Genomic DNA, 12,238 nt, shown 5'->3' with positions numbered 1-12,238 from the left:
TCACTTTGGGGTCTGTTGGGCTCAATCTCCCTATCTTTACCCGTGGGCCTGTGCTCTAGATACCCCCTACGCTTTGTAACCTAGGCATTGGCCGCCTAAGGATCTTGGTTTTGTTCCTATAGCTGGGTCAATGGCTATGCTGATCCCTTCTACCCCCACCTCCAGTTCTTGGCATTTTGTGAGCCAGGTTTCTGGTCTTGTGCCCACCTCCCTTCATTTTTTTTTCTATTCCTGTCCTCCATCAATAGCATCTGGTCTCTTTGTGACCATATAAAAAGGGTTAAAGTTCCACTGTGATGTATAAGCTTTCATGTTCACTTCCCCATTGTGCCGTAGGGTTGATCCTCAGCCATGGAGCTACTATTCATAGAGGTGACACATATTCAGAGCAAGGGTTTTCCGGTTTCTTGCAATTCTATCTCCAAGCATTGCAAAGACTGCAAACTTACCCTTCTCTTTGAGCAGAGTCCATGGGCTGACAAATATGTCAGCTGTGGGCAGGTCATAATTTTTCTCATAAATATAAGGTGACAGTTGACCTTATTCCAAACACTCCCCTAAGCCATGAGACTGCAGAGAACATGCTTCTGTCAGATGTGGCTGTTGGAAGGCACGAGCTTTATCATTAGCGATGGCTTGTGAATTGCTATCCTGGCCTTTCTTATTCAAAATGACAGCTTTCTTCTTATGAGAAAATGTGAATTCTAAAGAGAAAAGTCACATACACAGATGCCCTGTTCATCTTCCTCTTACTCACAGTTATCCTTTGAAGAAAGGAGCATACACATTAAGAGAAAACGGTGGATCAAAATATTTTATTAGTTTTTTTTGTTAGGCTTTAGGAATTTAATGATACATAAGACATGGATTTACTTTTGGAAAAAAAAATAGTCTTCAAAGGCACAAATATGTGTGTGTGTGTTTATGTGTGTGTATATATATATATATATATATATATATATATATACACATATATATATGACATTCAATATATCGCTGTTTTTTCCACAGAAATTTATTCCATTTCAGCTAATACACACACACACACAAACCCATCTCCATCATTTAATTTTCACACCAACTTAGTCAGGTAGTGTGTATTACCCCAGTTCACCATATGCCAACACACATTATAGATCCCAGAGCCAAGATCTCAATGAAGTTCTATTTCATTCTACACTCTTTTGTTCACACCCTCCAATAGCTTCTCATCCTTATCATGATAAAAGCCAATGTTCTTCCTATGATCTAAAGTAGTTCCATTGTTTGCCAAAATGTATTGGTTAATGTCTCTCAATGGTGATAGATGATAAGAATGTTCTTCTAGATTCCATGTTTGACTCAATATAAGTAATCAGTTCAGTCCATGAGCTCTGTGCAGAAATAAAGTTTGTCACTTCTGGGTTGCATATCACATTGCCAAGGTGACACCCAGCAGGGATATTTTATTTCCCACATGCCAAGGTTGCCCACAATATTTCAGATATTGGTTGCTCCATCAGTCTGGGTCCTTGAGTGAGGAAGATAGTGAGGATGTGGGAGCAGAGGCTCCTCTGGCCCCTGATGGATGTTAGGCTGTAGGAAACATCAGTGCAATCGTGAACTTGTTGATTATTGCTTCATAACAAATTTCCCAATTGGTACAGCTGCTTTATCCATTATTTATATATTTTTAACATATCATGGCTTACCTTGCTAGGTAGCAGACTTATTGATCAGGAAATTTTGTATCATACACACTACAATTATACTCTGAGGACAGGATATTTGCTATTGTATTAATATCACTGATATATTCCCCATGCTAAGAACAGTGAAGGACACAGTTCTCAATAAAACTTGACTGAATGTAAGAACACAGCTACATCTTTGAGATAAAGTAAGAATGCTCTTTTTTGACCAAAAATTTGTTTTACCTGTGTGCAAGTAGTCATCCCTGCCTTTTTAAATTTTCCATTGACTTGGAATATCAGTTTTCCATGTTTTCTCTTTGATTCTATGTCTTTACAGTTTAAGCAACATACATTGGGTATTGCTTTTTAATCCATTTACCCACTCTGTGCTTTTGGTGAGTTCAGCCCATTTATTTTAAATGCAATTACTGATATGTGAGGGCTTACTACTGTCATTTTATTTTTAGGTATCTGATTCTACCTATTGTTTGTTCATTTTGTGTGTGTGTGTGTGTGTGTGTATGTGTGTGTATGTGTGTGGTCTTTTTTCCTTTAGATTTATACAGGAGAATTTCTTTCATTATTTTATTTAAGGGAAGTCTATTTCTTGCAAACCCCTTCAACTTTTGTTTGCATGGGAAGTCCTACATTTCTCCTTCCTAAACAAAAGAGAGTCTTATAGATACTACTAAAGAAGGATACTGACAAAGAAGTGGGGTACATGTCTTCCCTTGTGGGACTCTAGTGCCTACTGAATGCCTTCAGCCTGTGAGAAGTCAGTACATGCTTGCACGATCGCAGTGAAAAGCCTTGACTGTCATTTTCATAACCAAGTGGCTCACCATGCATCAGTAATCACTCCACTCTCCTAGTGGTGAGGTCTTCATCCACAGGAGGTCTTGGTCTCAGTCTTAACCGGGGACTCAGCTCCACTTAGCTTTCCCCCAGTGACTCTCCTCCTTTTTCTTTTAATTCACACCCTGCTCAGGTGTTTCAAGGACATTTAGTCATAAATGATTGTAGGGCCAGGATGATCACAGGGCTGGTTCTCTATGATTCAAGCAGACCGGGTAAAGGAGAGTCCTGGAGCCTTCGGTGGCTTTTCTCAGGCTTTTATTGAGCTGTTTTACATGTAGTGCAGCCACCTGGTACACAGTAGGCAGGGGTGCAGGGGGGCCAGGAGGCCAGCAGGCCTCCAAGCGCCTGGTAAGTCTTTCACTCTGGGATTCTCTCTCTCTTTCTCTTTCCTGCCCCTTTCTCCTGCCTCTACTTCTCTTGGCAAATATCTCAATACTGCTGCTATGGCCCACAGAAGTATACAAAACAACTTATAACAATGTAACAAATGCAAGTGCCCTATCAGGCAGGGCAATCCTAATGGCAGAAGGGCAAAAAAGCCTGAAAACTATTCACCCTACAATGACACTCATCGTTTTTCCAGACAAAATAACTTTTTGTCCTCCTGGCATCTGAGGCATTTATCTCATATTTCAATCTCAAGAAACTGCTGTGAATCAAAAGGTCTAAAGGAGTCATGTTCTTGCCAAATATCTTTGCATAGTGGAAATAATAATGGCTTCTTTACCTCCAAATGATGTGCTTCTAATGGTAGCCTGTTGACATCTAAAGCACAAAATTTCCAAATCAGAACTTAACCTTTTTCTGAATTCTGAAATCTTTCCATATTTTGGTCTTGACACCACTTCTAAGAACATAAACTCTCTTTTTACCTAACTTGTTACCTTCACCTAAAGCAAAAAAAGGAAGTGTGTGTGTGTGTGTGTGTGTGTGTAACAGGAAAGGAGAAAGGAGATTATATATGGATTATATGTGTGAAATTAACTCACATGATGGTGAAGGATGGTAAATCTGAACTTTGTAGAACAGACCAGGTGACCTGGAAATTCAGGTAGGACTTATATGTTAGTCTTCAGGCAGAATTCCTTCTTTTCTGTGAAACCTCAGTTTTGCTCTTAAAATACCTTGAACTGATTAGATGAGACACATTGTCAAGGGTAATCTTCTTTATTTAAAGACACTGATTCTAAATGTTCATCACAAAATACCTCCAACTACCCTCCAGACTATTGTTTGGCCAAACAAACAGGCACTATAGTTTAAATAAATTGACATAGAAAATTATTCATCACATCCCTATAGTCTTTACTTCACCACAGGCATTATTAATCACTGCAGTTTCCCAGATGCATTCAAATGAGGCTTTGTGATTCCTGTTCTTTAAAAAAAAAAAAAAAAAGATTTATTTATTTATGCATACAAAAACTAGAGTACAGGCCAGAGGTGTGTGTGTGTGTGGTGGGGGAGGAACAGGGGTGAGAGGATTCACCAGAGACAGAGTGGGAAACAGAACAGACAGATTTACCAAAACACACTGCTGAGGGGAGCAGCGGGCGAGTCAGAAGAGGTCTAGTGAGCCATGTGGGTAGCTTCCTGGCCAGGAATCGAACTGGTGCTGCAGTGGCTGAAGATAGCTTCATAGGTTGGGTCTTAACCCCTTGCACCACCAAGGAGGACTTTGGTGATTCCTGTTTTAACAGTGCTTTTGCCAGCCATTACCAATTGAACAACCAAGTGAGTTGAGAAACATGGTCTAGCTCATACTTTTAAAAACAGTTCTAATCACTTTTATGTCCTACTTAGTGATTCTCATTGTCTAAGATTTCTTAGGCAAAGCATGTTTCACAAAGCATCAGTCTTGTAATATATTCTGTAAACATGAGACTTTATGAACAAAAATTTTATTATAATTGAAATACCTTGCCTCTCTAAAAAATTCAAGAATTCCTGCAGGAACCAAAACAATGACAACTTCATAACCCAGCTTTTTCCAAAATCTATTTGATCACTCAATCATTATTAACATTATACTCACTAACATTTTGAAAAACACTTTTTTGGGAAATACTTGTCACTCAAGACCTTTCCATATCTGCTAGCAACTATCTTTCCATATCAAATATCACTTTGAATCAGTGTTCCTCAAACATCCCCTACACTATCTACATCCTGTTTGTCCCTCAGTTTATTCAATTAAAATCATTCCACAATGTCTATGTCAATATCCTTTGTGGCAGAAACAATGCCGTCTGCTCAATGAAACATCTCCTGCACTAGAACACATTTCCCAGCATCCTTGGCAGCTATTTTGGGGCCTTGTTACTGAGTTTGTCCACTAGGATATGAGTGAGATCAAGATTTGACCACTTTCAGACCTGGTTCCTGAAACTTCTGCTGGATTTTCCATTTTCTCTCTCTGCTCCCATAATTCAGAAACAGGACCTTCAAGGAGCAGAACATAAGGGAGAAAGCCTGTATCCCAAGAGCTTAGAGGAAAGCAGTGCCGGGCATCCCTAGTGGCACAAGGGGTTAAGCACAACGCTATGAAGCGATCCGCAGCCTCTGCAGCATGAGTTTGATCCCCGGCTGGCCAAGGAGCAACCCACATGGTGCAGCAGACCTCTCCTGACTTGCCCACTGCTCCCCTCAGCAGTGTATTTCGGTTGATCTGCCAGTTCTATTCCCTGTTCTGTCTCTGGTGAATCCTCTCACCTCCTGCATCTCTGGCCTGTACCTCAGCTCTTGGGCTCTTGTATGCATAAATAAATAAATAAATCTTCTTTTTAAAAAAGGAAAGAAAGCAGTACCTAGCCCAAGCAGAAAATGAGGACAACATTCTTGTTATGTTAAACCACTGACACTTGGACAGCTAGTACTAATTATCTTGAATTTCACACTTGCACAAAGTCTATTCTGGTGACTTGCTTTCTCAGATCTCCATAATTCATCAACCCACTCAATACTTATGACTTTATGCCTTTCATTAGAATGGTTTATAACACTATTACATCTCTCTTCCTAGACTTTGAACTTCTTGGGGGTCATTCTTAATCTGTTGCATGCCCATATCCCTTACCTCACTTTGGAGAGTGAATTACATTTTGACCCTCATCAATGATTACTGAATAACAGATGACATGGAAGGGTATTCCCCTCCTAATAGAAAGTGTCATTATGGTAAGACAAAGCTGTGAGTCTTAAGGGAATTTAGGTCCTATTGCATTTGCAGGCACCCTTTTATGTCAGCTTTGATATGCTGATCAAATTGACTCATATTTATCTCTCTAAAACTCTTTGGCACTTTCTGATGAGAAAAAAACATTCTGAAAAGTAGAAAATACCCAGATTTGGGAATTTGAGAGTACTTGGCTAAATCTCAGTTTTCTCACCTGTTCCTTTGACTTTGGACCCAAAACTTTGCACTTCTAAGTGTCAGTCTCCTTGTCTCTAATCCAGGAATAATCCCTACTGCATGAGACTACAAAGTGGATTAAGCGAAATCTTTAATGTGAAGTCCCCAAAGGAGGACTAGGCACATAACTATGGGCCCAACAAATAACAGTGCCCTCCATTGGGCTGTTGCTGCTGACATATCAGCTGGAGCCATCCTGGCACAGGACAGCATGCCAGAGCCCTCGTGGAAATTGGATAACTTCTAAAGCAGAGTTGATTAAATGTGACTCTTCCGCTCCTGCTAAGAGATGAGTTGCAAGAGAACAGCTGTGTTATTTTATAGGAAATCAAGGACTGAATGTCATATGAAAGCCTCTTAAAAAGAATCTAAAACTAGGGCCTCCTCTGGTGGCACAATTGTTGAGCGCTGGGCTGCGAAACTGCCCGCGGCCTCTGCAGCACTGGTTCTATCCCCAGCCGCCTGGCAAGGGTCCCACATGGTGTGCAGACCTCTCCTGCCACCCGCTGCTCCCCTCAGCAGTGTACTTTGTCGGTCTGCCTGTTCTGTTCCATGCTCTGGCTCTGGTGAATTTTCTCACCCTCCTGTGCTTCTGACTGTACTGAGTGCTTGTATAAATAAATAAAAATAAATTTAAAAAAAAATCTAAAACTAGCCACGATGCTACTGAGCGACCTCTGTTTAGTAAACCAAGTCTTCTTTCAAAGAGCAGTGGCTAAATGGCAAGGTAGGAACAAAAAAGCAAATTGCCATTTTATTCCTTATTGGTCTCAACAGGTGAAGGCATGCATGTATCATGCTTTCCTGCCGCTGACTGAGCTCAAGTGACATGGATTCAACTCATTTTATCAGTGGAAAAATGACCAATTAGAGCAAAGAGTAGCTGAAACTTTTGCATAAACATACGAGAAACAGGAGTCCCTGGGTGGCAGTTTTCTATGGGAAGGTTACAATGGGTTCCCCATAACTGCACCCATCCTAGTCTTCACATGGAAGTAGTTATGGAGCAGGGAAAGTGGATGAAGTGGATACATAGCTTCTCAAATCTGTTTTTCTCTAGATGTGTGAGTGAAATGTGGCAGCAAGTATAGTAGAGACCCAGGCTCAAGTCTGGGCTTGTCCACTGTGTTATCTGAGGTAAAGCTCCCCTGTTCAGGCCTCAGTTGGCCTGATGTAGGCAGGAGCCATACTGCACAACCTGTAAGTCCTCCCAGCAGTGCCACAAAGTTTGACTTCTTGGGATTCCTTTTATACCTTCCTTGGGCTTGTGAGGAGAAATAAAAAGCTTACAAATGAAGTAAATAGAGAGATTCCGTTTAAAAAGGAACATTTAGAAGGAAATATTTCTCCATTTAAAGATAACTGTGAAATTTGAAGTGACTAAACAGAATAAAAAGATGATGGTTTTCATTTTATTGAACTTCCTTCCCTGTGCCCATAAGATTGTCGTTCATAACTTCATCTATATGCAAAGACCAGGCAGGATGAATCCTGAACCAGACCCCACAAATTCCATCTCCTCAGATGAGGAAGAGTCAACATTAAGCCCTCATAGTGCCAATCATATATGCTAAGTAATTTATAAACTTTATTTAACTTTTTCACCACAGCTATAAGAAAGTAGAGATAGTATTCCTATTTCACAAATTCAAGATAAATTTGAGGAAGTCAATTGGAAGTCCTAGACCAGTTGGGAATGGAGTGCTAAAATGCAAAACCAGGGCCTCTCCTGGTGGCGCAGTGGTTGAGCGCTGGGCTGCGAAGCTGCCCGCAGCCTCTGCAGCACCGATTTGATCCTGGCCGCCAACGAGGGTCCCACATGGCGCACAGACCTCTCCTGCTGCCTGCTGCTCCCCTCAGCAGTGTACTTTTGTCCTTCTGCCTGTTCTGCTCCCTGCTCTGGCTCTGGTGAATTCTCTCACCCACCCGCGCTTCTGACTGTACCCAGTGCTTGTATGAATAAATAAATAAATCTTTAAAAAAAAAAAACTGTCAATGTTATCAATGATTGTTCTCGACATTGCACTGCCTTGTATTTCTTAAAAAAATAAAATAAAATAAAATGCAAAACCAGCTTCTTCATTTTCATTTAATGGAGTAACTGTCCTATCCTGTTCTGCCTTCTTGCATATGTCCTTCATTTGTTCCTTCAACCAATGTTTACAAAGTTCTGCAAGAAACTAAGTATTGGGGCTGATTCTAGAGTGAGACAGAAAGGACTCTTTTTCTTAAGCCAAATTGTGTTCTACTTATAAGGTAGCAGAATTAAAAATAATAATAATAAATAGAAACAGAAGGAAAAGGTAGTAGTAAATAATATGCAGATGCTTATCTTTGATTAAGAATAAAGAGTGAGTGGGTACTTTGAGGTATCTCTTTCTGAAGATGTGCCATTTTAGATGAAATCTAAGGGAAATATCTGACCTCTCTGAGCTTCAGGTTTCTCATCTGTAATATGGGGGTTAATAAATTGTGCCCAGACAATAAGATGTTGGAGAGGAGCAAATGGAACTGAGAAGGGTAACAGCAGGGTACACTGTACCATCCTTGCAGATACAAGTATTTAATACTCAAGGGCTGACCCTCTATAGGAGAGGGCTTTGCACTTGAAGATAGGGGTTCCCCAGCTTACACCTGAGCCAGAGGAGCAATAATAATAATAATAGCATAAGCTTATTGAGTGCTTAAACTATTGGGCAGCATACTTAAAACTTTTCATGTACTAAGTGATTTCATCCTTTCAACACCCCTATGAATGTTATTAATCTCATTTTACAGATGTCGAAAGCAATGCATTTAGAGTTTAGGTCAGTTGGACCAAGTTTACGCAAATAATAAGTAGTAGAGATGAAAACAGGTCTCAAACTCAATTCTTCCCTCCCATGAGTGGATAAAAATGCTTGTGATCCCCATATTGCTTCTGCACTATTCACTTTTTCACTTGGTGACCTCAGCCTGAAGGGTGATCTATCTGGAGGTCAAATACACGGTACTGTGTTTTCTCCATATGATGTGAGATCCACCAGGCACTCAGTAGGCTCTAAGAATGTGCTTGACAAGGAGATACATGAGATAGTAACAGCAAGATTTAAGTTAGTGAGCTCTCCACCAGCAGAGGTTATTCAAATGGAGCGCTGAGGGTGTTTTGGCAGCATGTTGTATAGCGAACATATCACGGTAGCTAAAGCACTAGTCTAGAGTCCCTCCTAGGCTAAAATCCCACCTTCCCATAGAGACACATGTAGCATAAGTGTCTCCTCCTCTACCTTTCTGAGCCCACAGCTGAAATTTTAGATTGTCTGTAAAAATAACCTACTTCCCCAGTATACAATCCATATGTCTGTTTCTCGCAACCTGGAAATTTCTGCTCCTCTGACTTAAGGGATAAAAGAATCCAGTGAGAAATCAAATATTGTACAAGCATGAATAATGATGTAAAATATATAAATGTGTGTGTATATATATATGTGTGTATATATATATACATATATACACATATATATGAATTTAAAAAGAGAATGGAATTGTGATCATTGGAAGGAGGTGACTTACCAGTGACATATCAGCGCTCCTACATCAGGTAGCCTGATGGGATTAAACAGGCACAAATAAGACTTGCTGAGATGGCAAAAGGGGAAAGAGTGAGTGAGTTCAAGGTCCAGATTGGAAGCTAAGGAAGGAAACTGAGAAGTTGGAAGTTAAGAAAAAAATTCAGAGTATTTCATATTTTGCTTAAGGCCACCTTCATACTCTAAAAATATGTTTAAACCATAGGAAATGTTTTCAGGTATAAATTATAATCTGAAAAAAAGTGGAGTCAGGAGAAAAATAAGTTTCATTATAGACATCCTGCGCATTCTAAGAGAAGGACCCTTGTACTCACAATCCAAGAGGGTGGAAAAAAACAGCAATTCTATTTTCCACATAGCCACAAAAAAAAAAAAAAAGGTTTGTAGACTCAGGCATGTAGTTCAGAAATAGGTTTTCCTTTTCTTTTATCTGTTTTAATTCACATGTCAGTCTTTGCCAGGACATTAATTTGAAAAACAAAGGTTGAAAATAAATTCCTGCAACCCAACCCAAAGAGAAGGAGCTGGCTCAGCAGTCTGAATGGCCAGGCAGAATAGAGAAGCTCCTTTTCCCTGAAATAAGGGTCAGACTTAAGGTGCTCCTGGGAGTGCTGGCTTCCTGAGTAGGGGTGAGTGACCAGGCTTGCAGAGTTCCAGAAAGAGGATACTGCTACTATCAGCAACAATTCTGCACTGAGGGTGGTACTCAGTGGGCTTGGGTTCTGAGCAGCTTTCCTTGAATGACTTGGAGGCTTTGCAGTAGGTTACTTCCACCTGAGAGATCCACTTGTCAAGGGACAGCATGGACCAACATTTCTCTTGGGACACTAAAGATAGCATCCTGTGGTGCAAAAACAAGTAGAACAGGCTTGAATTTTAATTCCTCCTCTACTCCTTAGACAACTTGCTTCCATTTTCTGAGCCACTTACTTCCTCTAGGAATGTAAAGTAGAAGTCCAGACTTCATGCTTTTGGAGGTTGAATAAGAGTAAATAGCATGCCATACCTAATACAGTGTGACTATTGTAATTCAGCAAATGCTTTTGTTATTAGCCTCGCTCTTATTATCATGTTATATATTTGTTATTGAGAGTTCTTTTGCAAAGAACCATCCTATTTTCTTTTGTGTTTTTAAGTTCAAATTTAAAGGTAGTCTGTATGAATGAATTCATTAGAAAACATCACATTTGGATCATCAGCCAGCGGCTGCCATGGGCCAGATACCTTCTTAGAGCCCCATCAGGGGTACAAAGAACAGCCCAAAGAGGCTACATGAATTGAGACTGTAAACAGAATATTTCAGTAGAGGAGGTCTTGGCTTGTTGTATCCAGCTTATCAACTGAACCAAACACATACATATGTAACAAATCTTAAGAGAAATCCAGGCCTACCTGGACCTTCAACACACCTTGGGAATTATCAGCAAGGTGAAATCAAGGGTGAAATAAATATTCCAGCTGGAATAGACATCATTACACTGCAGAATATCATCTCTGTCACAGGTTCTTAGTAGAGTGGGGCCCAAGTCCATTTTGTCTTGCCCTTTTATTTTCATATGGCAAACCTACCTTCCTCAGAGGAAGTAACTTGGGAATGTCACATCACCTCCAATTTATTATTCAAACCATTTACTACCTTTGTACAGACCTTTCCAGCCTTGCGTGGAATAGTGTTCATCCCCTTTCCCTGTGATCACATTTTCTCAGGATTCGCACAATTCTTTTGGGACTTAATTATGCTCACTCACTCACTTCTATACAGAGATAGGTTCCTGAGCAAGGGCCACATTCTACCTGCAGGGGTGGCATATTATTTGCACCGACACAGCGCTCACAGTCTGCATTAGTGCTGTTGCATGAAATTCAAATATAATTTGAAATTTTCAAGTAGACACATTGAAAATGCAAAAAGATGCTTTCTCAGCATCTATTGATATGATCATATGGTTTGTATTTTTCTTTTTGTGTATGTGTTGAATTACATTAATTGATTTTTGGATGTGGAACTATCCTTGTGCCCCTGGAATAAATCCCACTTAGTTGTGGTGTATTATTCTCTTGATGTATTGTTGGATTCTGTTGGCAAGGATTTTATTGAGGATTTTAAATCAGTGTTCATTAGGGAAATTAGCCTGTACATTTGTGTGTGTGTGTGTGTGTGTGTTGTCTCTGTTTGGTTTTGGTAGTAGTGTAATGCTGGCTTCATAAAACATATTTGGTAGTATTCCTTCTCCTCAATTTTTTGAAAGTGTTTATGTAGGATAGGCACTAGTTCATTTCTGAATGTTAGGTAGAATTCATTTGTGAAGCTGTTTGGTCCTGGGCTTTTGATTTTGGGGAGGATTTTGATTACTGTTTTAATTTCACTGCTTGTAATTGATCTGTTTAGGTATTCTATTTCTTCTTTAACTTTGCATGATTGTATCATTCTAGGAATTTGTCTATCTCTTCTAGATTGTTGAACTTGTTTGCATATAAATGTTCATAGTAATCTCTGATTATTCTTTTGATTTCTACTGAGTCTGTTGTAATTTCTCCCTGAAAAAAAATCTTCAACTTATAATCAGGAAAAATATGTTCCTTATAATCAGGGAAATGCAAATCAAAATCACAATGAGATATCACCTTACACCAGTGAGAATAGCACATATTAAAAAAACTAGCAACAACAATTGTTAGCGAAAATGTGGAGAAAAAAGGAACTCTCCTGCACTGCTGGTGGGATT

This window comes from Talpa europaea, assembly GCF_964194135.1.
Source record: "Talpa europaea genome assembly, chromosome: 7".
NCBI lineage: Eukaryota > Metazoa > Chordata > Mammalia > Eulipotyphla > Talpidae > Talpa > Talpa europaea.
Note: the sequence above shows the minus strand (reverse complement) of the source record.